At 44.1% G+C, this 27,678-nt stretch overlaps 1 protein-coding gene and 1 long non-coding RNA gene across 2 annotated transcripts in view; both read right to left on the reverse strand.

The window, feature by feature from the left end:
* Positions 1-977: 977 nt before the first annotated feature.
* LOC132454064 (uncharacterized) overlaps positions 978-27,678 on the reverse strand; it is a 167,130-nt gene continuing 140,429 nt past the window's right edge. The window contains exon 4 of the transcript XR_009524857.1: positions 978-1,089. The gene's annotated coding sequence lies outside the window, so the exon portion shown is untranslated. The remainder of the gene's footprint in view (positions 1,090-27,678) is intronic.
* LOC132453680 (uncharacterized) lies at positions 1,262-2,238 on the reverse strand. The gene is made up of 3 exons (XR_009524771.1): positions 1,797-2,238; positions 1,612-1,676; positions 1,262-1,402 (listed from the first exon to the last, which is right to left on the reverse strand). It is a non-coding gene; the product is annotated as an uncharacterized LOC132453680 (long non-coding RNA).

Genomic DNA, 27,678 nt, shown 5'->3' on the forward strand with positions numbered 1-27,678 from the left:
AAGTAGTTCTGGTCTTTGCATTCGTTGTTATCGGTCCTGATGTAGAAGTTGTTGGTTCTGAGGCTGTTGTTGTTTTTCCTTCAGTTTTTTTTTTGGGTCCAACAGTAGAAGTGATAGGTCCTTCAGTTTTTGTTGGTCCTGCAGTTTTTGTTGCAGGTATTTCTGCAAAAGTTGTTGATCCTGCTGTTGTCATTGTTCGTCCAGCTCTCGTTGTGGATGTTGCTCCTTCTGTTGTGGATGTAGATCCTGCAGATGTTGTTGTTGCTACTGCGGTTGTCAAAAGTTCGGCAGATGTTGTCTTTCGTCCTTTTGTAGATGGTCCTGCAGTTGTTTTTGTTAGTCCACCAGTTGTCGTTATTGGTCCGGTTGTTATTGTTGTGGTGGGTCCTGATGTAGAAGTTGTTGGTTCTGAGGCTGTTGTTGTTTTTCCTTCAGTTATTGTTTTGGGTACGACAGTAGAAGTGATAGGTCTTGCAGTTTTTGTTAGTCCTACAGTTGTTATATGTCCTGCAGTTGTGGTTGCAGGTTTTTCTGCAAAAGTTGTTGATCCTGCAGTTGTCGATGTTAGTTCAGCAGTTTTAGTAGTTCTTCCTGCCGTTGTTCTTGTTGTTTTCACAGTCGTAGTTTTTGGCACTGCTGTCGTTGGTCCTACAGTTGGTGTTATTTTTTCAGCATTTGGCGTTGTTGGTCCTGCAGTTGTTGTTGGTAAAGCAGTTGTCGATATTAGGCCTGTAGTTGAAGCTCTTGGTCCAGCAATTGTTGTTGGTCCAGCAGTTCTCGTTGTCAGTCCTGTACTCGCTGTTTTTGGCTCTGCAGTCATTGGTCCTACAGTTGGTGTTGTTTTTACAGCAGTTGGCGTTGTTGGTTCAGCAGTTGGTGTTCTTGTTCCTGCAGTTATTATCTGTCCTGCGGTTGTAGCTCTTTGACCAGCAGTTGTTGTTGGTTCAGCAGTTGGCGTTGTTGGTTCAGCAGTTGGCGTTGTTGATCCTGCAGTTGTTGTTGTGGGTCCCGTGATAATAGTTAATGGTCCTGCAGTTGTTGTTTGTGGTCCTGCAGTGGTTGGTTGTCCTGAAGTTGTTCTAGTTTGTCCTACCAAGGTAGGTCATGCAGAGGGAGGGATTTTATGTTTTAAGTATATTATCTTGAGATGAATAAAGCCTTTTACAATACTTTTTACAACCCAACCAACTTGCTTTGCTAATGAAGTGTTTCAACTAGCAATCGATGCAAAATTATAATTGTGATGGTATAGTTACCTGCAGCAATAGTTGTAGTGTCCACATCGAGGAAGGTTATTAGATCATCTACTGCGTCCTTCAATACCTGCACTGCACGGCTTTCAGTAGGAACTGCAGATTCTTTGTTGAAGATCAGCGTCATGTCCACAAAGACTGATCCCTCACTAGAAATGTAAAAATGAAAGGAAAGCATGAGAATTAGGATAAACAAGTTTCAGAGCTGGTGCGCTTTTTCATCAGTATCAAATTGATTGGCTATCATCTATGTGATATACTTAAAGGTATTCATTAATAAAAATAGAGTATGAAAGTAATTTAATAAAATTGGTTGTACTTACTCAAAAAGTAATGCAATACAATTGGTTGTACTTACGCAAAAGAGTTGATTGTACTCCCGGAATATGTTCCAGGAAAACTATGTTTGAAGCCATTGTTAACCTATTATAAAAAATACAATTAATTAATATTCAACATGTTTTATGTTTTTCATGTTAAAATGCAGGAATACAATGTTTTTCATTATTCAAACTGAATTAAATCTTCCTAACATTATCTCACCTCTGTTGTTACATTAGCAGCCAGCACCTGATAGGCTGCTGAGCTTGAATCTAAGTAGTCTTTTATAAACGTACGACTCATGCTGAATCTCAAATCAATAGTCCCTTTATTTTCTGTAGGGGGATCTACAGTTGTCGTTGTTGACACTGCAGTTGTCGATGATCCTGCAGGTGCTGTTGTGGTTCCTGCAGTTGTAGCTCCAGATCCATGAATTGTTGTCGGTTCAGGATTTGGCGTTGTGGGTTCTGCATTGGTTGTTGTTGGTCCTACAGTTGTTGTTGTTGAACCCGCGGTAGTATTTAATGTTGTTGTTGTTGCTGGTCCATCAGTTGGTTTTGGTAAAGCAGTTGTCGTTATTGCTCCTAAAGTTGGTGTTGTTGTGGATCCCGTGGTAGTAGTTAATGTTGTTGTTGTTGGTCTTGCAGTTGTTGTTGGTAAAGCAGTTGTCGATATTGCGCCTGCAGTTGTAGCTCTTTGACCAGCAGTTGTTGTTGGTTCAACAGTTGGCGTTGTTGATCCTCCAGTTGTTGTTGTGGGTCCCGTGATAATAGTTAATGGTCCTGCAGTTGTTGTCAGTGGTCCTGCAGTTGTTGTTGCTGATTCATCAGTTAGCGTTGTTGGTCCTGCAGTTTTTTCTGGTCCTGCAGTCGTAGCTCTTGGGCCAGCAGTGGTTGTTGGCACAGCAGTTGGCGTTGTTGGTCCTGCAGTTGTTGTTTTGGGTCCCATGATAGTAGTTAATGATCCTGCGGTTCTTGTTGCTGTAACTGCAGTTCGTGACCTTGCAGATGTTGTTGGTACTGCTGTAGTTGCTTTGGGTCCTGCTGTTTTAATTGTTAGTTCTAAATTCGTTGTTTTTGGCACTGCAGTCGCTGGTCTTGCAGTTTGTTTAGTTTTTTCAGCATTTGGCGCTGTTCCTGCAATTCTTGTTGTCGGCGCCGCCATAGTAGCTAATGTTGCTGGTGTAGCAGTGGCAGGTCCTGCAATTGTTGCTGGTTCAGAAGTTGTCGTTGTTTGTCCTGCAGTTTTTGTTGTGGGTCCTGTAGTTTTAGCTATTGTTCCAGCAGTTGTTATTGGTTCTGCAGTTGGCGTTGTTGGTTCTGCAGTTGTTGTTGTGGGTTCAGCTGAAGTAGTTGGTAGTCTTGCAGTAACAGTGGTGGGTTCCACAGTTGTTTTTCCGTCAACAGTTGTCTTTTTTGGTCCTGCAGTGGTTGATGTTCCTTCAGTTGTGGCACTTGTTCCAGCAATTGTAGTTGTTGGTTCAACAGTTGGCTTTGTTGTTGTTGGTGGTTCAGAGGTTGTTTTTGTGGGTCCTGTAGCTTTGATTTTTTGTTGAGCAGTTGTCGTTTTTGGTCCTGCAGTAGTTATTGATCTTGTATATGTTGTTGTTGGCTGTGCAGTTGTGGATCCTTTAGTTATTATTGTTGTTCCTGCAGTTGTCTGTTCTGTTGTCATAGTTGTTGGTTCTTTTGCTGCTGTTGTTGGTTCAGCAGTTGTTGTTTTTCGTCCTGCAGTTGTTGTTGTGGATCTTGTTGTAGTAGTTGATGGACCTGCAGTTGTCGGTATTGGCAATGTAGTTGTTGGTCCTGCAGATGTTGTTGGTTGTTCAACAGTTGGCTTTGTTGGTCCTTCAGTTGTTGTTGTTCCTACTGTAGTGGATAATAGTCTTGCAATAGCAGTGGTAGGTCCTGCAATTGTTGTTGGTTCATAAGTTGTCGTTGTTTGTCCTGCAGTTTTTGATGTGAGTCCTGTAGTTTTAGCTCTTGTACCAGCAGTTGTTGTTGTTGGTTCTGCAGTTGGCGTCGTGGGTCCTGCTGTTGTTGTTGTGGGTCCAGCAGAAGTAGTTAGTAGTCTCGCAGATACAGTGGTAGGTTCCACAGTTGTTTTTGGTTCAATAGTTGTCGTTTTTGGTATTGCAGTTGTTGATGTTCCTTCCGTTGTAGCTCTTGTTCCAGCAATTGTAGTTGTGGGTTCAGAAGGTGACGTTCGTGGTCCTGCAATTGTTGTTGTTCCTGCAGTTGTTTTGGGTCGCAACACAGTAGTTAATGGTTCTGCAGTTGCAGTCGTAGGTCTTTCTTTTGATGTTGGTTCAGTTGTTGCCATTATTGGTCCTGCAGTTTTTGTTGTGAGTGCTGTCTCTGTAGCTCTTGTTCCAGCAGTTGTTATTGGTTCTACCGTTGGCTTGGTAGGTCCTGCAGTTGTTATTTTTTGCACTGCAGTTTTTGGTCCCAGAGATTGTTTTGTTTGTTCAACAGATGGCATGGTTTTTCCTGCAGTTGTGGTTAATTGTCCTGCAGTAGCAGTGCTGGGTCCTTCTGTAGTTGCTGGTTCTGCAGTTGGCGTTGTTGGTACTGCAGTTTTTGTTGAGTGTCCTGCAGTTTTAGCTCTTATTCCAGCAGTTGTTGTTGTTGGTTCCAAAGTTGGCATTGTTCGTACTGCATTTGTTGTTGTGGATCCCGCAGTAGTAGTTAATAGTCTTGCAGTAGTAGTGGCAGGTCCTGCAATTGTTTTTGGTTCAATAGTTGTCGTTGTTGGTATTGCAGTTGTTGATGTTCCTGCAGTTGTAGCACTTGTTCCAGCAATTGTAGTTCTGGGTTCAGAAGTTGACGTTGTTGGTACTGCAGTTTTCGTTGTGAGTCCTTCAGTTGTTTTGTGTCCCCCGGTATTAGTTAATGGTCCTGCAGTGGCAGTGGTAGGTCCTTCTTTTGTTGTTGATCCTGCAGTTGGTGGTGTTGGTGCTGCAGTTGTTGTGAGTACCGCAGTTGTAGCTATTGTTCCTGCAATTGTTGTTTTTGGTTCAATAATTGGTGTTGTTGGTCCGGCCATTGTTATAACTCCTGCATTTGTTTTTTTTGGCACTGCAGTAGTTGGTCCAGTTGGCGTTGTTGGTCCTGTAGTTCTTGTTGATCCTGCAGTTGTAACTCTTGTTCCAGCCTTTATAGTTCTTTGTTCAGAAGTTGTCGTTGTTGGTCCTACACTTTTTGTTGTGAGTCTTTCAGTTGTTGTGGTTCCCCCCGTTGTAGTTAATGGTCCTGCAGTAGAAGTGGTATGTCCTTCTCTTGTTGTTGGTTCTGCATTTGGTGTTGTAGGTGCTGCAGGTGTTGTTGTGAGTTCCGCACTTTTAGTTAATAGTCTTGCAGTAGAAGTAGTAGGTCCTGCAATTGTTTTTGGTTCAACAGTTGTCATTGGTCCTGCAGTTGTTGAGGTTCCTGCAGTTGTAGCACTTTTTACAGCAATTGAGGTTGTTGGTTCAGAAGTTGTCGTTATTGGTCCTGTAGTTTTTGTTGCGGGTCCTGCAGTTGTAGCTCTTCTTCCAGCAATTATTGTTGTTGGTTCAACAGTTGGCTTAAATGATACTGCAATTGTTGTTTTTAGGACTGCAGTCGTAGGTCCTGCGGATGGTGTTGTTTGTTCAACAGTTGGCGTCGTTGATCCTGCAGTTGTTGTTGTGTTTCCCGCAGTTGTGGCAGTTTTTGATGACAGTTCTGCAGTTGAAGCTCTTGTTCCAGCAGTTGATGTTTTTGGTTGAAAAGTTGTCGTTGTTGGTTTTGCAGTAGTTGATGTTCCTGCAGTTGTACCTCTTGTTCCATTAATTGTTGTTGTTGGTTCAGAAGTTGTCGTTGTTGGTCCTGCAGCTTTTGTTGTGAGTACTACAGTTGTTGTGGGTCCCCCTGTATTGGTTAATGGTCCTGCAGTAGCATTGGTAGGTTCTTCTTTTGTTGCTGGTTCTGCAGTTGGCGTTGTTGGTCCTGCAGTTGTTATTGATCCTGCAGTTGTTGTGTTTGGCACTGCAGTAGTTGGTACTGCGGATGCTGTTGTTTGTTCCGAAGTTGTAGTTGTTAGTCCCGCAATTTTTGTTGTTCCTGCAGTTGTTTTGGGTCGCGACATGGTAGTTAATGGTTCTGCAGTTGCAGTGGTAGGTCTTTCTTTTGATGTTGGTTCAGTAGTTGTCATTATTGGTCCTGCAGTTTTTGTTGTGAGTGCTGCCTCTGTAGCTCTTGTTCCAGCAGTTGTTATTGGTTCAACCGTTGGCGTGGTAGGTCCTGCTGTTGTTATTTTTTGCGCTGCAGTTTTTGGTCCCAGCGATTGTTTTGTTTGTTCAACAGATGGCATGGTTCGTCCTAAAGTTGTGGTCAATTGTCCTACAGTAGCAGTGCTGGGTCCTTCTGTTGTTGCTGGTTCTGCAGTTGGCGTTGTTGGTACTGCAGTTTTTGTTGAGTGTCCTGCAGTTTTAGCTCTTGTTCCAGCAGTTGTTGTTGTTGGTTCCAAAGTTGGCATTGTTCGTACTGCATTTGTTGTTGTGGATCCCGCAGTAGTAGTGAATAGTCTTGCAGTAGAAGTGGCAGATCCTGCAGATGTTGTTGTTGCAACTGCGGTTGTCACAAGTTCGGCAGTTGTTGTTTTTCGTCCTTTTGTTGATGGTCCAGCAGTGGTTTTTGTTAGTCCACCAGTTGTCGTTATTGGTCCGGTTGTTGTTGTTGTTCTTGGTCCTGATGTAGAAGCTGTTGGTTCTGACGCTGATGTGGTTTTTCCTTCGGTTATTATTTTGTGTGCCACAGTTGAGGTGATAGTTCTTGAATTTTTTGTTGGTCCTGCAGTTGTTGTTGCAGCTTTTTCTGCAAAAGTTGTTGATCCTGCAGTTGTCGATGTTAGTTCAGCAGTTCTAGTTGATGGACCTGCCGTTTTTCTTGGAGTTTCCGCAGTCGTAGTTGTTGGTCCTCCATTGGTTTTTGTTGTGGGTCCTGTTGTAGAAGTTGTTGGTTCTGAAGCTCTTGTTGTTTTTCCTTCAGCAGTAGAAGTGATAGATCTTGCAGTTTTGGTTGGTCCTACAATTGTTGTTGGTACTGCAGTTGTGGTTGCAGGTTTTTCTGCAAAAGTTGTTGATCCTGCAGTTGTCGACGTTACTTCAGCAGTTGTCGTTGTTGGTCCTGCCGTTGTTCTTGCAGTTTTCGCAGTTGTAGTTGTTGGTCCTGCAGTGGTTTTTGTTAGTCCACCTGTTGTCGTTACTGGTGCGGTTGTTGCTGTTGTGGGTCCTGATGTAGAAGTTTTTGGTTCTGAGGCTGTTGTTGTTTTTCCTTCAGTTATTGTTTTGGGTTCAACAGTAGAAGTGATAGGCCTTGCAGGTCCTACAGTTGTTGTTGGTCCTGCAGTTGTGGTTGCAGGTTTTTCTGCAAAAGTTGTTGATCCTGCAGTTGTCGACGTTACTTCAGCAGTTGTCGTTGTTGGTCCTGCCGTTGTTCTTGCAGTTTTCGCAGTTGTAGTTGTTGGTCCTGCAGTGGTTTTTGTTAGTCCACCTGTTGTCGTTACTGGTGCGGTTGTTGCTGTTGTGGGTCCTGATGTAGAAGTTTTTGGTTCTGAGGCTGTTGTTGTTTTTCCTTCAGTTATTGTTTTGGGTTCAACAGTAGAAGTGATAGGCCTTGCAGGTCCTACAGTTGTTGTTGGTCCTGCAGTTGTGGTTGCAGGTTTTTCTGCAAAAGTTGTTGATCCTGCAGTTGTCGATGTCAGTTCAGCAGTTGTAGTTGTTGGACCTGCCGTTGTTCTTGCAGTTTTCGCAGTCGTAGTTGTTGGTCCTGCAGTGGTTTTTGTTACTTCATCAGTTGTCTTTATTGGTCCTGTTGTTTTTTTGGGGTCTGCTTTAGTAGTTGTTGGAACAGCAGTTGATGTTGTTGGTACTGTAGTCGTTTTTGTTATTCCTGCAGTTGATTTCTGTATTGCAGCTGAAGTGAGTCCTGCTGAAATAGTTCTGGGTCTTGCATTCGTTGTTATTGGTCCTGCAGTTGTCATTGTTGGTCCTGCAGTTGTTAGTCCTCTCGTTGTGGGTGTGGGTCCTTCTGTTGTAGATGTAGATCCTGCAGATGTTGTTGTTGTTACTGCGGTTGTCACAAGTTCGGCAGTTGTTGTTTTTCGTCCTTTTGTTGATGGTCCTGCAGTGTTTTTTGTTAGTCCACCAGTTGTTGTTGTTGTGGGTTCTGTTGTAGAAGTTGTTGGTTCTGAGGCCGTTGTTTTTCCTTCAGTTTTTGTTTTTGGTACAGCAGTAGAAGTGATAGATCTTGCAGTTTTTGTTGGTCCTCCAGTTGTTGTAGGTACTGCAGTTGTGGTTAAAGGTTTTTCTGAGAAAGTTGTTGATCCTGCAGTTGACGATGTTAGTTCAGCAGTTCTAGTTGTTGGACCTGCCGTTGTTCTTGGAGTTTTCGCAGTCGTAGTTGTTGGTCCTGCAGTTGTTGATGTCAGTTCAGCAGATGTCTTTATTGGCCCTGTTGTTGTTTTGGGTCCTGCTTTAGTAGTTGTTGGTACTGTAGTCGTTTTTGTTATTCCTGCAGTTGATTTCTGTAATGCAGCTGAAGTGAGTCCTGCTGAAATTGTTCTGGGTCTTGCATTCGTTGTGATTGGTCCTGCAGTTGTCATTGTTGGTCCTACAGGTGTTAGTCCTCTCACTGTGGGTCCATCTGTTGCGGATGTAGATCCTGCAGATGTTGTTGTTGCTACTGCGGTTGGCAGAAGTTCGGCAGTTGTTGTTTTCCGTCCTTTTGTTGATGGTCCTGCAGTGGTTTTTGTTAGTCCAACATTTGTCGTTATTGGCCCGGTTGTTGTTGTTGGTAGTCCTGATGTAGAAGTTGTTGGTTCTGAGGCTGTTGTTGTCTTTCCTTCAGTTTTTGTTTTGGGTACAGCAGTAGACGTAATAGGTCTTGGAGTTTTTGTTGGTCCTGCAGTTGTGGTTGCAGGTTTTTCTGCAAAAGTTGTTGACCCTGCAGTTGTCGATGTTACTTCAGCAGTTGTAGTTGTTGGTTCTGCCGTTGGTCTTGCCGTTTTCGCAGTCGTAGTTGTTGGACCTGCAGTGGTTTTTGTTAGTCCACCAGTTGTTGTTGTTGCGGGTCCTGATGTAGAAGTTGCTGGTTCTGCGGCTGTTGTTGTTTTTCCTTCAGTTTTTGTTTTGGGTATAGCAGTAGAAGCGATAGTTCTTGCAGTTTTTGTTAGTCCTACAGTTGTTGTTGGTACTGCAGTTGTGGTTGCAGGTTTTTCTGCAAAAGTTGTTGATCCTGCAGTTGACGATGTTAGTTCAGCAGTTCTAGTTGTTGGACCTGCCGTTGTTCTTGGAGTTTTCGCAGTCGTAGTTGTTGGTCCTGCAGTTGTTGATGTCAGTTCAGCAGATGTCTTTATTGGCCCTGTTGTTGTTTTGGGTCCTGCTTTAGTAGTTGTTGGTACAGCAGTTGATGTTGTTGGTACTGTAGTCGTTTTTGTTATTCCTGCAGTTGATTTCTGTAATGCAGCTGAGGTGAGTCCTGCTGAAATAGTTCTGGGTCTTGCATTCGTTGTGATTGGTCCTGCAGTTGTCATTGTTGGTCCTACAGGTGTTACTCCTCTCAATGTGGGTGTGGGTCCTTCTGTTGCGGATGTAGATCCTGCAGATGTTGTTGTTGCTACTGCGGTTGGCAGAAGTTCGGCAGTTGTTGTTTTTCGTCCTTTTGTTGATGGTCCTGCAGTGGTTTTTGTTAGTCCAACATTTGTCGTTATTGGCCCGGTTGTTGTTGTTGGTAGTCCTGATGTAGAAGTTGTTGGTTCTGAGGCTGTTGTTGTCTTTCCTTCAGTTTTTGTTTTGGGTACAGCAGTAGACGTAATAGGTCTTGGAGTTTTTGTTGGTCCTGCAGTTGTGGTTGCAGGTTTTTCTGCAAAAGTTGTTGACCCTGCAGTTGTCGATGTTACTTCAGCAGTTGTAGTTGTTGGTTCTGCCGTTGGTCTTGCCGTTTTCGCAGTCGTAGTTGTTGGACCTGCAGTGGTTTTTGTTAGTCCACCAGTTGTTGTTGTTGTGGGTTCTGTTGTAGAAGTTGTTGGTTCTGAGGCCGTTGTTGTTTTTCCTTCAGTTTTTGTTTTTGGTACAGCAGTAGAAGTGATAGATCTTGCAGTTTTTGTTGGTCCTCCAGTTGTTGTAGGTACTGCAGTTGTGGTTGCAGGTTTTTCTGCAAAAGTTGTTGATCCTGCAGTTGACGATGTTAGTTCAGCAGTTCTAGTTGTTGGACCTGCCGTTGTTCTTGGAGTTTTCGCAGTCGTAGTTGTTGGTCCTGCAGTTGTTGATGTCAGTTCAGCAGATGTCTTTATTGGCCCTGTTGTTGTTTTGGGTCCTGCTTTAGTAGTTGTTGGTACAGCAGTTGATGTTGTTGGTACTGTAGTCGTTTTTGTTATTCCTGCAGTTGACTTCTGTATTGCAGCTGAAGTGAGTCCTGCTGAAATAGTTCTGGGTCTTGCATTCGTTGTTATTGGTCCTGCAGTTGTCATTGTTGGTCCTGCAGTTGTTAGTCCTCTCGTTGTGGGTGTGGGTCCTTCTGTTGTAGATGTAGATCCTGCAGATGTTGTTGTTGTTACTGCGGTTGTCACAAGTTCGGCAGTTGTTGTTTTTCGTCCTTTTGTTGATGGTCCTGCAGTGTTTTTTATTAGTCCACCAGTTGTTGTTGTTGTGGGTTCTGTTGTAGAAGTTGTTGGTTCTGAGGCCGTTGTTTTTCCTTCAGTTTTTGTTTTTGGTACAGCAGTAGAAGTGATTGATCTTGCAGTTTTTGTTGGTCCTCCAGTTGTTGTAGGTACTGCAGTTGTGGTTGAAGGTTTTTCTGCAAAAGTTGTTGATCCTGCAGTTGACGATGTTAGTTCAGCAGTTCTAGTTGTTGGACCTGCCGTTGTTCTTGGAGTTTTCGCAGTCGTAGTTGTTGGTCCTGCAGTTGTTGATGTCAGTTCAGCAGATGTCTTTATTGGCCCTGTTGTTGTTTTGGGTCCTGCTTTAGTAGTTGTTGGTACAGCAGTTGATGTTGTTGGTACTGTAGTCGTTTTTGTTATTCCTGCAGTTGATTTCTGTAATGCAGCTGAAGTGAGTCCTGCTGAAATAGTTCTGGGTCTTGCATTCGTTGTGATTGGTCCTGCAGTTGTCATTGTTGGTCCTGCAGGTGTTAGTCCTCTCATTGTGGGTGTGGGTCCTTCTGTTGCGGATGTAGATCCTGCAGATGTTGTTGTTGCTACTGCGGTTGGCAGAAGTTCGGCAGTTGTTGTTTTTCGTCCTTTTGTTGATGGTCCTGCAGTGGTTTTTGTTAGTCCAACATCTGTCGTTATTGGCCCGGTTGTTGTTGTTGGTAGTCCTGATGTAGAAGTTGTTGGTTCTGAGGCTATTGTTGTTTTTCCTTCAGTTCTTGTTTTGGGTACAGCCGTAGACATAATAGGTCTTGGAGTTTTTGTTGGTCCTGCAGTTGTGGTTGCAGGTTTTTCTGCAAAAGTTGTTGACCCTGCAGTTGTCGATGTTACTTCAGCAGTTGTAGTTGTTGGTTCTGCCGTTGGTCTTGCCGTTTTCGCAGTCGTAGTTGTTGGACCTGCAGTGGTTTTTGTTAGTCCACCAGTTGTTGATGTTGTGGGTTCTGTTGTAGAAGTTGTTGGTTCTGAGGCCGTTGTTGTTTTTCCTTCAGTTTTTGTTTTTGGTACAGCAGTAGAAGTGATAGATCTTGCAGTTTTTGTTGGTCCTCCAGTTGTTGTAGGTACTGCAGTTGTGGTTGCAGGTTTTTCTGCAAAAGTTGTTGATCCTGCAGTTGACGATGTTAGTTCAGCAGTTCTAGTTGTTGGACCTGCCGTTGTTCTTGGAGTTTTCGCAGTCGTAGTTGTTGGTCCTGCAGTTGTTGATGTCAGTTCAGCAGATGTCTTTATTGGCCCTGTTGTTGTTTTGGGTCCTGCTTTAGTAGTTGTTGGTACAGCAGTTGATGTTGTTGGTACTGTAGTCGTTTTTGTTATTCCTGCAGTTGATTTCTGTAATGCAGCTGAGGTGAGTCCTGCTGAAATAGTTCTGGGTCTTGCATTCGTTGTTATTGGTCCTGCAGTTGTCATTGTTGGTCCTGCAGGTGTTAGTACTCTCGTTGTGGGTGTGGGTCCTTCTGTTGCGGATGTAGATCCTGCAGATGTTGTTGTTGCTACTGCGGTTGGCAGAAGTTCGGCAGTTGTTGTTTTTCGTCCTTTTGTTGATGGTCCTGCAGTGGTTTTTGTTAGTCCAACATCTGTCGTTATTGGCCCGGTTGTTGTTGTTGGTAGTCCTGATGTAGAAGTTGTTGGTTCTGAGGCTATTGTTGTTTTTCCTTCAGTTCTTGTTTTGGGTACAGCAGTAGACGTAATAGGTCTTGGAGTTTTTGATGGTCCTGCAGTTGTGGTTGCAGGTTTTTCTGCAAATGTTGTTGACCCTGCAGTTGTCGATGTTACTTCAGCAGTTGTAGTTGTTGGTCCTGCCGTTGGTCTTGCCGTTTTCGCAGTCGTAGTTGTTGGACCTGCAGTGGTTTTTGTTAGTCCACCAGTTGTTGTTGTTGCGGGTCCTGATGTAGAAGTTGCTGGTTCTGCGGCTGTTGTTGTTTTTCCTTCAGTTTTTGTTTTGGGTATAGCTGTAGAAGTGATAGTTCTTGCAGTTTTTGTTAGTCCTACAGTTGTTGTTGGTACTGCAGTTGTGGTTGAAGGTTTTTCTGCAAAAGTTGTTGATCCTGCAGTTGACGATGTTAGTTCAGCAGTTCTAGTTGTTGGACCTGCCGTTGTTCTTGGAGTTTTCGCAGTCGTAGTTGTTGGTCCTGCAGTTGTTGATGTCAGTTCAGCAGATGTCTTTATTGGCCCTGTTGTTGTTTTGGGTCCTGCTTTAGTAGTTGTTGGTACAGCAGTTGATGTTGTTGGTACTGTAGTCGTTTTTGTTATTCCTGCAGTTGATTTCTGTAATGCAGCTGAAGTGAGTCCTGCTGAAATAGTTCTGGGTCTTGCATTCGTTGTGATTGGTCCTGCAGTTGTCATTGTTGGTCCTGCAGGTGTTAGTCCTCTCATTGTGGGTGTGGGTCCTTCTGTTGCGGATGTAGATCCTGCAGATGTTGTTGTTGCTACTGCGGTTGGAAGAAGTTCGGCAGTTGTTGTTTTTCGTCCTTTTGTTGATGGTCCTGCAGTGGTTTTTGTTAGTCCAACATCTGTCGTTATTGGCCCGGTTGTTGTTGTTGGTAGTCCTGATGTAGAAGTTGTTGGTTCTGAGGCTGTTCTTGTTTTTCCTTCAGTTCTTGTTTTGGGTACAGCAGTAGACGTAATAGGTCTTGGAGTTTTTGTTGACCCTGCAGTTGTCGATGTTACTTCAGCAGTTGTAGTTGTTGGTCCTGCCGTTGGTCTTGCCGTTTTCGCAGTCGTAGTTGTTGGACCTGCAGTGGTTTTTGTTAGTCCACCAGTTGTTGTTGTTGCGGGTCCTGATGTAGAAGTTGCTGGTTCTGCGGTTGTTGTTGTTTTTCCTTCAGTTTTTGTTTTGGGTATAGCAGTAGAAGTGATAGTTCTTGCAGTTTTTGTTAGTCCTACATTTGTTGTTGGTACTGCAGTTGTGGTTGCATGTTTTTCTGCAAAAGTTGTTGATCCTGCAGTTGACGATGTTAGTTCAGCAGTTCTAGTTGTTGGACCTGCCGTTGTTCTTGGAGTTTTCGCAGTCGTAGTTGTTGGTCCTGCAGTTGTTGATGTCAGTTCAGCAGATGTCTTTATTGGCCCTGTTGTTGTTTTGGGTCCTGCTTTAGTAGTTGTTGGTACAGCAGTTGATGTTGTTGGTACTGTAGTCGTTTTTGTTATTCCTGCAGTTGATTTCTGTAATGCAGCTGAGGTGAGTCCTGCTGAAATAGTTCTGGGTCTTGCATTCGTTGTTATTGGTCCTGCAGTTGTCATTGTTGGTCCTGCAGGTGTTAGTCCTCTCGTTGTGGGTGTGGGTCCTTCTGTTGTGGATGTAGATCCTGCAGATGTTGTTGTTGCTACTGCGGTTGTCACAAGTTCGGCAGTTGTTGTTTTTCGTCCTTTTGTTGATGGTCCTGCAGTGTTTTTTGTTAGTCCACCAGTTGTTGTTGTTGTGGGTTCTGTTGTAGAAGTTGTTGGTTCTGAGGCCGTTGTTGTTTTTCCTTCAGTTTTTGTTTTTGGTACAGCAGTAGAAGTGATAGTTCTTGCAGTTTTTGTTAGTCCTACAGTTGTTGTTGGTACTGCAGTTGTGGTTGAAGGTTTTTCTGCAAAAGTTGTTGATCCTGCAGTTGACGATGTTAGTTCAGCAGTTCTAGTTGTTTGACCTGCCGTTGTTCTTGGAGTTTTCGCAGTCGTAGTTGTTGGTCCTGCAGTTGTTGATGTCAGTTCAGCAGATGTCTTTATTGGCCCTGTTGTTGTTTTGGGTCCTGCTTTAGTAGTTGTTGGTACAGCAGTTGATGTTGTTGGTACTGTAGTCGTTTTTGTTATTCCTGCAGTTGATTTCTGTAATGCAGCTGAAGTGAGTCCTGCTGAAATAGTTCTGGGTCTTGCATTCGTTGTGATTGGTCCTGCAGTTGTCATTGTTGGTCCTGCAGGTGTTAGTCCTCTCATTGTGGGAGTGGGTCCTTCTGTTGCGGATGTAGATCCTGCAGATGTTGTTGTTGCTACTGCGGTTGGCAGAAGTTCGGCAGTTGTTGTTTTTCGTCCTTTTGTTGATGGTCCTGCAGTGGTTTTTGTTAGTCCAACATTTGTCGTTATTGGTCCGGTTGTTGTTGTTGTTGGTCCTGATGTAGAAGTTGTTGGTTCTGAGGCTGTTGTTTTTTTTCCTTCAGTTTTTGTTTTGGGTACAGCAGTAGACGTAATAGGTCTTGGAGTTTTAGTTGGTCCTGCAGTTGTGGTTGCAGGTTTTTCTGCAAAAGTTGTTGACCCTGCAGTTGTCGATGTTACTTCGGCAGTTGTAGTTGTTGGTCCTGCCGTTGGTCTTGCCGTTTTCGCAGTCGTAGTTGTTGGACCTGCAGTGGTTTTTGTTAGTCCACCAGTTGTTGTTGTTGTGGGTCCTGATGTAGAAGTTGCTGGTTCTGCGGCTGTTGTTGTTTTTCCTTCAGTTTTTGTTTTGGGTATAGCAGTAGAAGTGATAGTTCTTGCAGTTTTTGTTAGTCCTACAGTTGTTGTTGGTACTGCAGTTGTGGTTGCAGGTTTTTCTGCAAAAGTTGTTGATCCTGCAGTTGACGATGTTAGTTCAGCAGTTCTAGTTGTTGGACCTGCCGTTGTTCTTGGAGTTTTCGCAGTCGTAGTTGTTGGTCCTGCAGTTGTTGATGTCAGTTCAGAAGATGTCTTTATTGGCCCTGTTGTTGCTTTGGGTCCTGCTTTAGTAATTGTTGGTACAGCAGTTGATGTTGTTGGTACTGTAGTCGTTTGTGTTATTCCTGCAGTTGATTTCTGTAATGCAGCTGAAGTGAGTCCTGCTGAAATAGTTCTGGGTCTTGCATTCGTTGTTATTGGTCCTGCAGTTGTCATTGTTGGTCCTGCAGGTGTTAGTCCTCTCGTTGTGGGTGTGGGTCCTTCTGTTGTGGATGTAGATCCTGCAGATGTTGTTGTTGCTACTGCGGTTGTCACAAGTTCGGCAGTTGTTGTTTTTTGTCCTTTTGTTGATGGTCCTGCAGTGTTTTTTGTTGGTCCACCAGTTGTTGTTGTTGTGGGTTCTGTTGTAGAAGTTGTTGGTTCTGAGGCCGTTGTTGTTTTTCCTTCAGTTTTTGTTTTTGGTACAGCAGTAGAAGTGATAGATCTTGCAGTTTTTGTTGGTCCTCCAGTTGTTGTAGGTACTGCAGTTGTGGTTGCAGGTTTTTCTGCAAAAGTTGTTGATCCTGCAGTTGACGATGTTAGTTCAGCAGTTCTAGTTGTTGGACCTGCCGTTGTTCTTGGAGTTTTCGCAGTCGTAGTTGTTGGTCCTGCAGTTGTTGATGTCAGTTCAGCAGATGTCTTTATTGGCCCTGTTGTTGTTTTGGGTCCTGCTTTAGTAGTTGTTGGTACAGCAGTTGATGTTGTTGGTACTGTAGTCGTTTTTGTTATTCCTGCAGTTGATTTCTGTAATGCAGCTGAGGTGAGTCCTGCTGAAATAGTTCTGGGTCTTGCATTCGTTGTTATTGGTCCTGCAGTTGTCATTGTTGGTCCTGCAGGTGTTAGTCCTCTCGTTGTGGGTGTGGGTCCTTCTGTTGTGGATGTAGATCCTGCAGATGTTGTTGTTGCTACTGCGGTTGTCACAAGTTCGGCAGTTGTTGTTTTTCGTCCTTTTGTTGATGGTCCTGCAGTGTTTTTTGTTAGTCCACCAGTTGTTGTTGTTGTGGGTTCTGTTGTAGAAGTTGTTGGTTCTGAGGCCGTTGTTGTTTTTCCTTCAGTTTTTGTTTTTGGTACAGCAGTAGAAGTGATAGTTCTTGCAGTTTTTGTTAGTCCTACAGTTGTTGTTGGTACTGCAGTTGTGGTTGAAGGTTTTTCTGCAAAAGTTGTTGATCCTGCAGTTGACGATGTTAGTTCAGCAGTTCTAGTTGTTTGACCTGCCGTTGTTCTTGGAGTTTTCGCAGTCGTAGTTGTTGGTCCTGCAGTTGTTGATGTCAGTTCAGCAGATGTCTTTATTGGCCCTGTTGTTGTTTTGGGTCCTGCTTTAGTAGTTGTTGGTACAGCAGTTGATGTTGTTGGTACTGTAGTCGTTTTTGTTATTCCTGCAGTTGATTTCTGTAATGCAGCTGAAGTGAGTCCTGCTGAAATAGTTCTGGGTCTTGCATTCGTTGTGATTGGTCCTGCAGTTGTCATTGTTGGTCCTGCAGGTGTTAGTCCTCTCATTGTGGGAGTGGGTCCTTCTGTTGCGGATGTAGATCCTGCAGATGTTGTTGTTGCTACTGCGGTTGGCAGAAGTTCGGCAGTTGTTGTTTTTCGTCCTTTTGTTGATGGTCCTGCAGTGGTTTTTGTTAGTCCAACATTTGTCGTTATTGGTCCGGTTGTTGTTGTTGTTGGTCCTGATGTAGAAGTTGTTGGTTCTGAGGCTGTTGTTTTTTTTCCTTCAGTTTTTGTTTTGGGTACAGCAGTAGACGTAATAGGTCTTGGAGTTTTAGTTGGTCCTGCAGTTGTGGTTGCAGGTTTTTCTGCAAAAGTTGTTGACCCTGCAGTTGTCGATGTTACTTCGGCAGTTGTAGTTGTTGGTCCTGCCGTTGGTCTTGCCGTTTTCGCAGTCGTAGTTGTTGGACCTGCAGTGGTTTTTGTTAGTCCACCAGTTGTTGTTGTTGTGGGTCCTGATGTAGAAGTTGCTGGTTCTGCGGCTGTTGTTGTTTTTCCTTCAGTTTTTGTTTTGGGTATAGCAGTAGAAGTGATAGTTCTTGCAGTTTTTGTTAGTCCTACAGTTGTTGTTGGTACTGCAGTTGTGGTTGCAGGTTTTTCTGCAAAAGTTGTTGATCCTGCAGTTGACGATGTTAGTTCAGCAGTTCTAGTTGTTGGACCTGCCGTTGTTCTTGGAGTTTTCGCAGTCGTAGTTGTTGGTCCTGCAGTTGTTGATGTCAGTTCAGAAGATGTCTTTATTGGCCCTGTTGTTGCTTTGGGTCCTGCTTTAGTAATTGTTGGTACAGCAGTTGATGTTGTTGGTACTGTAGTCGTTTGTGTTATTCCTGCAGTTGATTTCTGTAATGCAGCTGAAGTGAGTCCTGCTGAAATAGTTCTGGGTCTTGCATTCGTTGTTATTGGTCCTGCAGTTGTCATTGTTGGTCCTGCAGGTGTTAGTCCTCTCGTTGTGGGTGTGGGTCCTTCTGTTGTGGATGTAGATCCTGCAGATGTTGTTGTTGCTACTGCGGTTGTCACAAGTTCGGCAGTTGTTGTTTTTTGTCCTTTTGTTGATGGTCCTGCAGTGTTTTTTGTTGGTCCACCAGTTGTTGTTGTTGTGGGTTCTGTTGTAGAAGTTGTTGGTTCTGAGGCCGTTGTTGTTTTTCCTTCAGTTTTTGTTTTTGGTACAGCAGTAGAAGTGATAGATCTTGCAGTTTTTGTTGGTCCTCCAGTTGTTGTAGGTACTGCAGTTGTGGTTGCAGGTTTTTCTGCAAAAGTTGTTGATCCTGCAGTTGACGATGTTAGTTCAGCAGTTCTAGTTGTTGGACCTGCCGTTGTTCTTGGAGTTTTCGCAGTCGTAGTTGTTGGTCCTGCAGTTGTTGATGTCAGTTCAGCAGATGTCTTTATTGGCCCTGTTGTTGTTTTGGGTCCTGCTTTAGTAGTTGTTGGTACAGCAGTTGATGTTGTTGGTACTGTAGTAGTTTTTGTTATTCCTGCAGTTGATTTCTGTAATGCAGCTGAAGTGAGTCCTGCTGAAATAGTTCTGGGTCTTGCATTCGTTGTGATTGGTCCTGCAGTTGTCATTGTTGGTCCTGCAGGTGTTAGTCCTCTCATTGTGGGTGTGGGTCCTTCTGTTGCGGATGTAGATCCTGCAGATGTTGTTGTTGCTACTGCGGTTGGCAGAAGTTCGGCAGTTGTTGTTTTTCGTCCTTTTGTTGATGGTCCTGCAGTGGTTTTTGTTAGTCCAACATCTGTCGTTATTGGCCCGGTTGTTGTTGTTGGTAGTCCTGATGTAGAAGTTGTTGGTTCCGAGGCTGTTGTTGTTTTTCCTTCAGTTTTTGTTTTGGGTACATCAGTAGACGTAATAGGTCTTGGAGTTTTTGTTGGTCCTGCAGTTGTGGTTGCAGGTTTTTCTGCAAAAGTTGTTGACCCTGCAGTTGTCGATGTTACTTCAGCAGTTGTAGTTGTTGGTCCTGCCGTTGGTCTTGCCGTTTTCGCAGTCGTAGTTGTTGGACCTGCAGTGGTTTTTGTTAGTCCACCAGTTGTTGTTGTTGCGGGTCCTGATGTAGAAGTTGCTGGTTCTGCGGCTGTTGTTGTTTTTCCTTCAGTTTTTGTTTTGGGTATAGCAGTAGAAGTGATAGTTCTTGCAGTTTTTGTTAGTCCTACACTTGTTGTTGGTACTGCAGTTGTGGTTGCAGGTTTTTCTGCAAAAGTTGTTGATCCTGCAGTTGACGATGTTAGTTCAGCAGTTCTAGTTGTTGGACCTGCCGTTGTTCTTGGAATTTTCGCAGTCGTAGTTGTTGGTCCTGCAGTTGTTGATGTCAGTTCAGCAGATGTCTTTATTGGCCCTGTTGTTGTTTTGGGTCCTGCTTTAGTAGTTGTTGGTACAGCAGTTGATGTTGTTGGTACTGTAGTCGTTTTTGTTATTCCTGCAGTTGATTTCTGTAATGCAGCTGAAGTGAGTCCTGCTGAAATAGTTCTGGGTCTTGCATTCGTTGTGATTGGTCCTGCAGTTGTCATTGTTGGTCCTGCAGGTGTTAGTCCTCTCGTTGTGGGTGTGGGTCCTTCTGTTGCGGATGTAGATCCTGCAGATGTTGTTGTTGCTACTGCGGTTGGCAGAAGTTCGGCAGTTGTTGTTTTTCGTCCTTTTGTTGATGGTCCTGCAGTGGTTTTTGTTAGTCCAACATCTGTCGTTATTGGCCCGGTTGTTGTTGTTGGTAGTCCTGATGTAGAAGTTGTTGGTTCTGAGGCTGTTGTTGTTTTTCCTTCAGTTCTTTTTTTGGGTACAGTAGTAGACGTAATAGGTCTTGGAGTTTTTGTTGGTCCTGCAGTTGTGGTTGCAGGTTTTTCTGCAAAAGTTGTTGACCCTGCAGTTGTTGATGTTACTTCAGCAGTTGTAGTTGTTGGTCCTGCCGTTGGTCTTGCCGTTTTCGCAGTCGTAGTTGTTGGACCTACAGTGGTTTTTGTTAGTCCACCAGTTGTTGTTGTTGTGGGTCCTGATGTAGAAGTTGCTGGTTCTGCGGCTGTTGTTGTTTTTCCTTCAGTTTTTGTTTTGGGTATAGCAGTAGAAGTGATAGTTCTTGCAGTTTTTGTTAGTCCTACAGTTGTTGTTGGTACTGCAGTTGTGGTTGCAGGTTTTTCTGCAAAAGTTGTTGATCCTGCAGTTGACGATGTCAGTTCAGCAGTTCTAGTTGTTGGACCTGCCGTTGTTCTTGGAGTTTTCGCAGTCGTAGTTGTTGGTCCTGCAGTTGTTGATGTCAGTTCAGCAGATGTCTTTATTGGCCCTGTTGTTGTTTTGGGTCCTGCTTTAGTAGTTGTTGGTACAGCAGTTGATGTTGTTGGTACTGTAGTCGTTTTTGTTATTCCTGCAGTTGATTTCTGTAATGCAGCTGAAGTGAGTCCTGCTGAAATAGTTCTGGGTCTTGCATTCGTTGTTATTGGTCCTGCAGTTGTCATTGTTGGTCCTGCAGGTGTTAGTCCTCTCGTTGTGGGTGTGGGTCCTTCTGTTGTGGATGTAGATCCTGCAGATGTTGTTGTTGCTACTGCGGTTGTCACAAGTTCGGCAGTTGTTGTTTTTCGTCCTTTTGTTGATGGTCCTGCTGTGTTTTTTGTTATTCCACCAGTTGTTGTTGTTGTGGGTTCTGTTGTAGAAGTTGTTGGTTCTGAGGCCGTTGTTGTTTTTCCTTCAGTTTTTGTTTTTGGTACAGCAGTAGAAGTGATAGATCTTGCAGTTTTTGTTGGTCCTCCAGTTGTTGTAGGTACTGCAGTTGTGGTTGCAGGTTTTTCTGCAAAAGTTGTTGATCCTGCAGTTGACGATGTTAGTTCAGCAGTTCTAGTTGTTGGACCCGCCGTTGTTCTTGGAGTTTTCGCAGTCGTAGTTGTTGGTCCTGCAGTTGTTGATGTCAGTTCAGCAGATGTCTTTATTGGCCCTGTTGTTGTTTTGGGTCCTGCTTTAGTAGTTGTTGGTACAGCAGTTGATGTTGTTGGTACTGTAGTCGTTTTTGTTATTCCTGCAGTTGATTTCTGTAATGCAGCTGAAGTGAGTCCTGCTGAAATAGTTCTGGGTCTTGCATTCGTTGTGATTGGTCCTGCAGTTGTCATTGTTGGTCCTGCAGGTGTTAGTCCTCTCGTCGTGGGTGTGGGTCCTTCTGTTGTGGATGTAGATCCTGCAGTTGTCATTGTTGGTCCTGCAGGTGTTAGTCCTCTCGTTGTGGGTGTGGGTCCTTCTGTTGCGGATGTAGATCCTGCAGATGTTGTTGTTGCTACTGCGGTTGGCAGAAGTTCGGCAGTTGTTGTTTTTCGTCCTTTTGTTGATGGTCCTGCAGTGGTTTTTGTTAGTCCAACATCTGTCGTTATTGGCCCGGTTGTTGTTGTTGGTAGTCCTGATGTAGAAGTTGTTGGTTCTGAGGCTGTTGTTGTTCTTCCTTCAGTTCTTGTTTTGGGTACAGTAGTAGACGTAATAGGTCTTGGAGTTTTTGTTGGTCCTGCAGTTGTGGTTGCAGGTTTTTCTGCAAAAGTTGTTGACCCTGCAGTTGTTGATGTTACTTCAGCAGTTGTAGTTGTTGGTCCTGCATTTGGTCTTGCCGTTTTCGCAGTCGTAGTTATTGGACCTGCAGTGGTTTTTGTTAGTCCACCAGTTGTTGTTGTTGTGGGTCCTGATGTAGAAGTTGCTGGTTCTGCGGCTGTTGTTGTTTTTCCTTCAGTTTTTGTTTTGGGTATAGCAGTGGAAGTGATAGTTCTTGCAGTTTTTGTTAGTCCTACAGTTGTTGTTGGTACTGCAGTTGTGGTTGCAGGTTTTTCTGCAAAAGTTGTTGATCCTGCAGTTGACGATGTTAGTTCAGCAGTTCTAGTTGTTGGACCTGCCGTTGTTCTTGGAGTTTTCGCAGTCGTAGTTGTTGGTCCTTCTGTTGTGGATGTAGATCCTGCAGATGTTGTTGTTGCTACTGCGGTTGTCACAAGTTCGGCAGTTGTTGTTTTTCGTCCTTTTGTTGATGGTCCTGCAGTGTTTTTTGTTAGTCCACCAGTTGTTGTGGGTTCTGTTGTAGAAGTTGTTGGTTCTGAGGCCGTTGTTGTTTTTCCTTCAGTTTTTGTTTTCGGTACAGCAGTAGAAGTGATAGATCTTGCAGTTTTTGTTGGTCCTCCAGTTGTTGTAGGTACTGCAGTTGTGGTTGCAGGTTTTTCTGCAAAAGTTGTTGATCCTGCAGTTGACGATGTTAGTTCAGCAGTTCTAGTTGTTGGACCTGCCGTCGTTCTTGGAGTTTTCGCAGTCGTAGTTGTTGGTCCTTTAGTTGTTGATGTCAGTTCAGCAGATGTCTTTATTGGCCCTGTTGTTGTTTTGGGTCCTGCTTTAGTAGTTGTTGGTACAGCAGTTGATGTTGTTGGTACTGTAGTCGTTTTTGTTATTCCTGCAGTTGATTTCTGTAATGCAGCTGAGGTGAGTCCTGCTGAAATTGTTCTGGGTCTTGCATTCGTTGTTATTGGTCCTGCAGTTGTCATTGTTGGTCCTGCAGGTGTTAGTCCTCTCGTTGTGGGTGTGGGTCCTTCTGTTGCGGATGTAGATCCTGCAGACGTTGTTGTTGCTACTGCGGTTGGCAGAAGTTCGGCAGTTGTTGTTTTTCGTCCTTTTGTTGATGGTCCTGCAGTGGTTTTTGTTAGTCCAACATCTGTCGTTATTGGCCCGGTTGTTGTTGTTGGTAGTCCTGATGTAGAAGTTGTTGGTTCTGAGGCTATTGTTGTTTTTCCTTCAGTTCTTGTTTTGGGTACAGCAGTAGACGTAATAGGTCTTGGAGTTTTTGATGGTCCTGCAGTTGTGGTTGCAGGTTTTTCTGCAAATGTTGTTGACCCTGCAGTTGTCGATGTTACTTCAGCAGTTGTAGTTGTTGGTCCTGCCGTTGGTCTTGCCGTTTTCGCAGTCATAGATGTTGGACCTCTAGTGGTTTTTGTTAGTCCACCAGTTGTTGTTGTTGCGGGTCCTGATGTAGAAGTTGCTGGTTCTGCGGCTGTTGTTGTTTTTCCTTCAGTTTTTGTTTTGGGTATAGCAGTAGAAGTGATAGTTCTTGCAGTTTTTGTTAGTCCTACAGTTGTTGTTGGTACTGCAGTTGTGGTTGCAGGTTTTTCTGCAAAAGTTGTTGATCCTGCAGTTGACGATGTTAGTTCAGCAGTTCTAGTTGTTGGACCTGCCGTTGTTCTTGGAGTTTTCGCAGTCGTAGTTGTTGGTCCTGCAGTTGTTGATGTCAGTTCAGCAGATGTCTTTATTGGCCCTGTTGTTGTTTTGGGTCCTGCTTTAGTAGTTGTTGGTACAGCAGTTGATGTTGTTGGTACTGTAGTCGTTTTTGTTATTCCTGCAGTTGATTTCTGTAATGCTGGTGAAGTGAGTCCTGCTGAAATAGTTCTGGGTCTTGCATTCGTTGTTATTGGTCCTGCAGTTGTCATTGTTGGTCCTGCAGGTGTTAGTCCTCTCGTTGTGGGTGTGGGTCCTTCTGTTGTGGATGTTGATCCTGCAGATGTTGTTGTTGCTACTGCGGTTGTCACAAGTTCGGCAGTTGTTGTTTTTCGTCCTTTTGTTGATGGTCCTGCAGTGGTTTTTGTTAGTCCAACATCTGTCGTTATTGGCCCGGTTGTTGTTGTTGGTAGTCCTGATGTAGAAGTTGTTGGTTCCGAGGCTGTTGTTGTTTTTCCTTCAGTTTTTGTTTTGGGTACATCAGTAGACGTAATAGGTCTTGGAGTTTTTGTTGGTCCTGCAGTTGTGGTTGCAGGTTTTTCTGCAAAAGTTGTTGACCCTGCAGTTGTCGATGTTACTTCAGCAGTTGTAGTTGTTGGTCCTGCCGTTGGTCTTGCCGTTTTCGCAGTCGTAGTTGTTGGACCTGCAGTGGTTTTTGTTAGTCCACCAGTTGTTGTTGTTGCGGGTCCTGATGTAGAAGTTGCTGGTTCTGCGGCTGTTGTTGTATTTCCTTCAGTTTTTGTTTTGGGTATAGCAGTAGAAGTGATAGTTCTTGCAGTTTTTGTTAGTCCTACACTTGTTGTTGGTACTGCAGTTGTGGTTGCAGGTTTTTCTGCAAAAGTTGTTGATCCTGCAGTTGACGATGTTAGTTCAGCAGTTCTAGTTGTTGGACCTGCCGTTGTTCTTGGAGTTTTCGCAGTCGTAGTTGTTGGTCCTGCAGTTGTTGATGTCAGTTCAGCAGATGTCTTTATTGGCCCTGTTGTTGTTTTGGGTCCTGCTTTAGTAGTTGTTGGTACAGCAGTTGATGTTGTTGGTACTGTAGTCGTTTTTGTTATTCCTGCAGTTGATTTCTGTAATGCAGCTGAAGTGAGTCCTGCTGAAATAGTTCTTGGTCTTGCATTCGTTGTGATTGGTCCTGCAGTTGTCATTATTGGTCCTGCAGGTGTTAGTCCTCTCGTTGTGGGTGTGGGTCCTTCTGTTGCGGATGTAGATCCTCCAGATGTTGTTGTTGCTACTGCGGTTGGCAGAAGTTCGGCAGTTGTTGTTTTTCGTCCTTTTGTTGATGGTCCTGCAGTGGTTTTTGTTAGTCCAACATCTGTCGTTATTGGCCCGGTTGTTGTTGTTGGTAGTCCTGATGTAGAAGTTGTTGGTTCCGAGGCTGTTGTTGTTTTTCCTTCAGTTTTTGTTTTGGGTACATCAGTAGACGTAATAGGTCTTGGAGTTTTTGTTGGTCCTGCAGTTGTGGTTGCAGGTTTTTCTGCAAAAGTTGTTGACCCTGCAGTTGTCGATGTTACTTCAGCAGTTGTAGTTGTTGGTCCTGCCGTTGGTCTTGCCGTTTTCGCAGTCGTAGTTGTTGGACCTGCAGTGGTTTTTGTTAGTCCACCAGTTGTTGTTGTTGCGGGTCCTGATGTAGAAGTTGCTGGTTCTGCGGCTGTTGTTGTTTTTCCTTCAGTTTTTGTTTTGGGTATAGCAGTAGAAGTGATAGTTCTTGCAGTTTTTGTTAGTCCTACACTTGTTGTTGGTACTGCAGTTGTGGTTGCAGGTTTTTCTGCAAAAGTTGTTGATCCTGCAGTTGACGATGTTAGTTCAGCAGTTCTAGTTGTTGGACCTGCCGTTGTTCTTGGAGTTTTCGCAGTCGTAGTTGTTGGTCCTGCAGTTGTTGATGTCAGTTCAGCAGATGTCTTTATTGGCCCTGTTGTTGTTTTGGGTCCTGCTTTAGTAGTTGTTGGTACAGCAGTTGATGTTGTTGGTACTGTAGTCGTTTTTGTTATTCCTGCAGTTGATTTCTGTAATGCAGCTGAAGTGAGTCCTGCTGAAATAGTTCTGGGTCTTGCATTCGTTGTTATTGGTCCTGCAGTTGTCATTGTTGGTCCTGCAGGTGTTAGTCCTCTCGTTGTGGGTGTGGGTCCTTCTGTTGTGGATGTAGATCCTGCAGATGTTGTTGTTGCTACTGCGGTTGTCACAAGTTCGGCAGTTGTTGTTTTTCGTCCTTTTGTTGATGGTCCTGCAGTGTTTTTTGTTAGTCCACCAGTTGTTGTTGTTGTGGGTTCTGTTGTAGAAGTTGTTGGTTCTGAGGCCGTTGTTGTTTTTCCTTCAGTTTTTGTTTTTGGTACAGCAGTAGAAGTGATAGATCTTGCAGTTTTTGTTGGTCCTCCAGTTGTTGTAGGTACTGCAGTTGTGGTTGCAGGTTTTTCTGCAAAAGTTGTTGATCCTGCAGTTGACGATGTTAGTTCAGCAGTTCTAGTTGTTGGACCTGCCGTTGTTCTTGGAGTTTTCGCAGTCGTAGTTGTTGGTCCTGCAGTTGTTGATGTCAGTTCAGCAGATGTCTTTATTGGCCCTGTTGTTGTTTTGGGTCCTGCTTTAGTAGTTGTTGGTACAGCAGTTGATGTTGTTGGTACTGTAGTCGTTTTTGTTATTCCTGCAGTTGATTTCTGTAATGCAGCTGAAGTGAGTCCTGCTGAAATAGTTCTGGGTCTTGCATTCGTTGTGATTGGTCCTGCAGTTGTCATTGTTGGTCCTGCAGGTGTTAGTCCTCTCGTTGTGGGTGTGGGTCCTTCTGTTGCGGATGTAGATCCTCCAGATGTTGTTGTTGCTACTGCGGTTGGCAGAAGTTCGGCAGTTGTTGTTTTTCGTCCTTTTGTTGATGGTCCTGCAGTGGTTTTTGTTAGTCCAACATCTGTCGTTATTGGCCCGGTTGTTGTTGTTGGTAGTCCTGATGTAGAAGTTGTTGGTTCCGAGGCTGTTGTTGTTTTTCCTTCAGTTTTTGTTTTGGGTACATCAGTAGACGTAATAGGTCTTGGAGTTTTTGTTGGTCCTGCAGTTGTGGTTGCAGGTTTTTCTGCAAAAGTTGTTGACCCTGCAGTTGTCGATGTTACTTCAGCAGTTGTAGTTGTTGGTCCTGCCGTTGGTCTTGCCGTTTTCGCAGTCGTAGTTGTTGGACCTGCAGTGGTTTTTGTTAGTCCACCAGTTGTTGTTGTTGCGGGTCCTGATGTAGAAGTTGCTGGTTCTGCGGCTGTTGTTGTATTTCCTTCAGTTTTTGTTTTGGGTATAGCAGTAGAAGTGATAGTTCTTGCAGTTTTTGTTAGTCCTACACTTGTTGTTGGTACTGCAGTTGTGGTTGCAGGTTTTTCTGCAAAAGTTGTTGATCCTGCAGTTGACGATGTTAGTTCAGCAGTTCTAGTTGTTGGACCTGCCGTTGTTCTTGGAGTTTTCGCAGTCGTAGTTGTTGGTCCTGCAGTTGTTGATGTCAGTTCAGCAGATGTCTTTATTGGCCCTGTTGTTGTTTTGGGTCCTGCTTTAGTAGTTGTTGGTACAGCAGTTGATGTTGTTGGTACTGTAGTCGTTTTTGTTATTCCTGCAGTTGATTTCTGTAATGCAGCTGAAGTGAGTCCTGCTGAAATAGTTCTGGGTCTTGCATTCGTTGTGATTGGTCCTGCAGTTGTCATTATTGGTCCTGCAGGTGTTAGTCCTCTCGTTGTGGGTGTGGGTCCTTCTGTTGCGGATGTAGATCCTCCAGATGTTGTTGTTGCTACTGCGGTTGGCAGAAGTTCGGCAGTTGTTGTTTTTCGTCCTTTTGTTGATGGTCCTGCAGTGGTTTTTGTTAGTCCAACATCTGTCGTTATTGGCCCGGTTGTTGTTGTTGGTAGTCCTGATGTAGAAGTTGTTGGTTCCGAGGCTGTTGTTGTTTTTCCTTCAGTTTTTGTTTTGGGTACATCAGTAGACGTAATAGGTCTTGGAGTTTTTGTTGGTCCTGCAGTTGTGGTTGCAGGTTTTTCTGCAAAAGTTGTTGACCCTGCAGTTGTCGATGTTACTTCAGCAGTTGTAGTTGTTGGTCCTGCCGTTGGTCTTGCCGTTTTCGCAGTCGTAGTTGTTGGACCTGCAGTGGTTTTTGTTAGTCCACCAGTTGTTGTTGTTGCGGGTCCTGATGTAGAAGTTGCTGGTTCTGCGGCTGTTGTTGTTTTTCCTTCAGTTTTTGTTTTGGGTATAGCAGTAGAAGTGATAGTTCTTGCAGTTTTTGTTAGTCCTACACTTGTTGTTGGTACTGCAGTTGTGGTTGCAGGTTTTTCTGCAAAAGTTGTTGATCCTGCAGTTGACGATGTTAGTTCAGCAGTTCTAGTTGTTGGACCTGCCGTTGTTCTTGGAGTTTTCGCAGTCGTAGTTGTTGGTCCTGCAGTTGTTGATGTCAGTTCAGCAGATGTCTTTATTGGCCCTGTTGTTGTTTTGGGTCCTGCTTTAGTAGTTGTTGGTACAGCAGTTGATGTTGTTGGTACTGTAGTCGTTTTTGTTATTCCTGCAGTTGATTTCTGTAATGCAGCTGAAGTGAGTCCTGCTGAAATAGTTCTGGGTCTTGCATTCGTTGTGATTGGTCCTGCAGTTGTCATTGTTGGTCCTGCAGGTGTTAGTCCTCTCGTTGTGGGTGTGGGTCCTTCTGTTGCGGATGTAGATCCTCCAGATGTTGTTGTTGCTACTGCGGTTGGCAGAAGTTCGGCAGTTGTTGTTTTTCGTCCTTTTGTTGATGGTCCTGCAGTGGTTTTTGTTAGTCCAACATCTGTCGTTATTGGCCCGGTTGTTGTTGTTGGTAGTCCTGATGTAGAAGTTGTTGGTTCCGAGGCTGTTGTTGTTTTTCCTTCAGTTTTTGTTTTGGGTACATCAGTAGACGTAATAGGTCTTGGAGTTTTTGTTGGTCCTGCAGTTGTGGTTGCAGGTTTTTCTGCAAAAGTTGTTGACCCTGCAGTTGTCGATGTTACTTCAGCAGTTGTAGTTGTTGGTCCTGCCGTTGGTCTTGCCGTTTTCGCAGTCGTAGTTGTTGGACCTGCAGTGGTTTTTGTTAGTCCACCAGTTGTTGTTGTTGCGGGTCCTGATGTAGAAGTTGCTGGTTCTGCGGCTGTTGTTGTATTT

The sequence above is a fragment of the Gadus macrocephalus genome, chromosome 3 (assembly GCF_031168955.1).
Source record: "Gadus macrocephalus chromosome 3, ASM3116895v1".
NCBI classification, from domain to species: domain Eukaryota; kingdom Metazoa; phylum Chordata; class Actinopteri; order Gadiformes; family Gadidae; genus Gadus; species Gadus macrocephalus.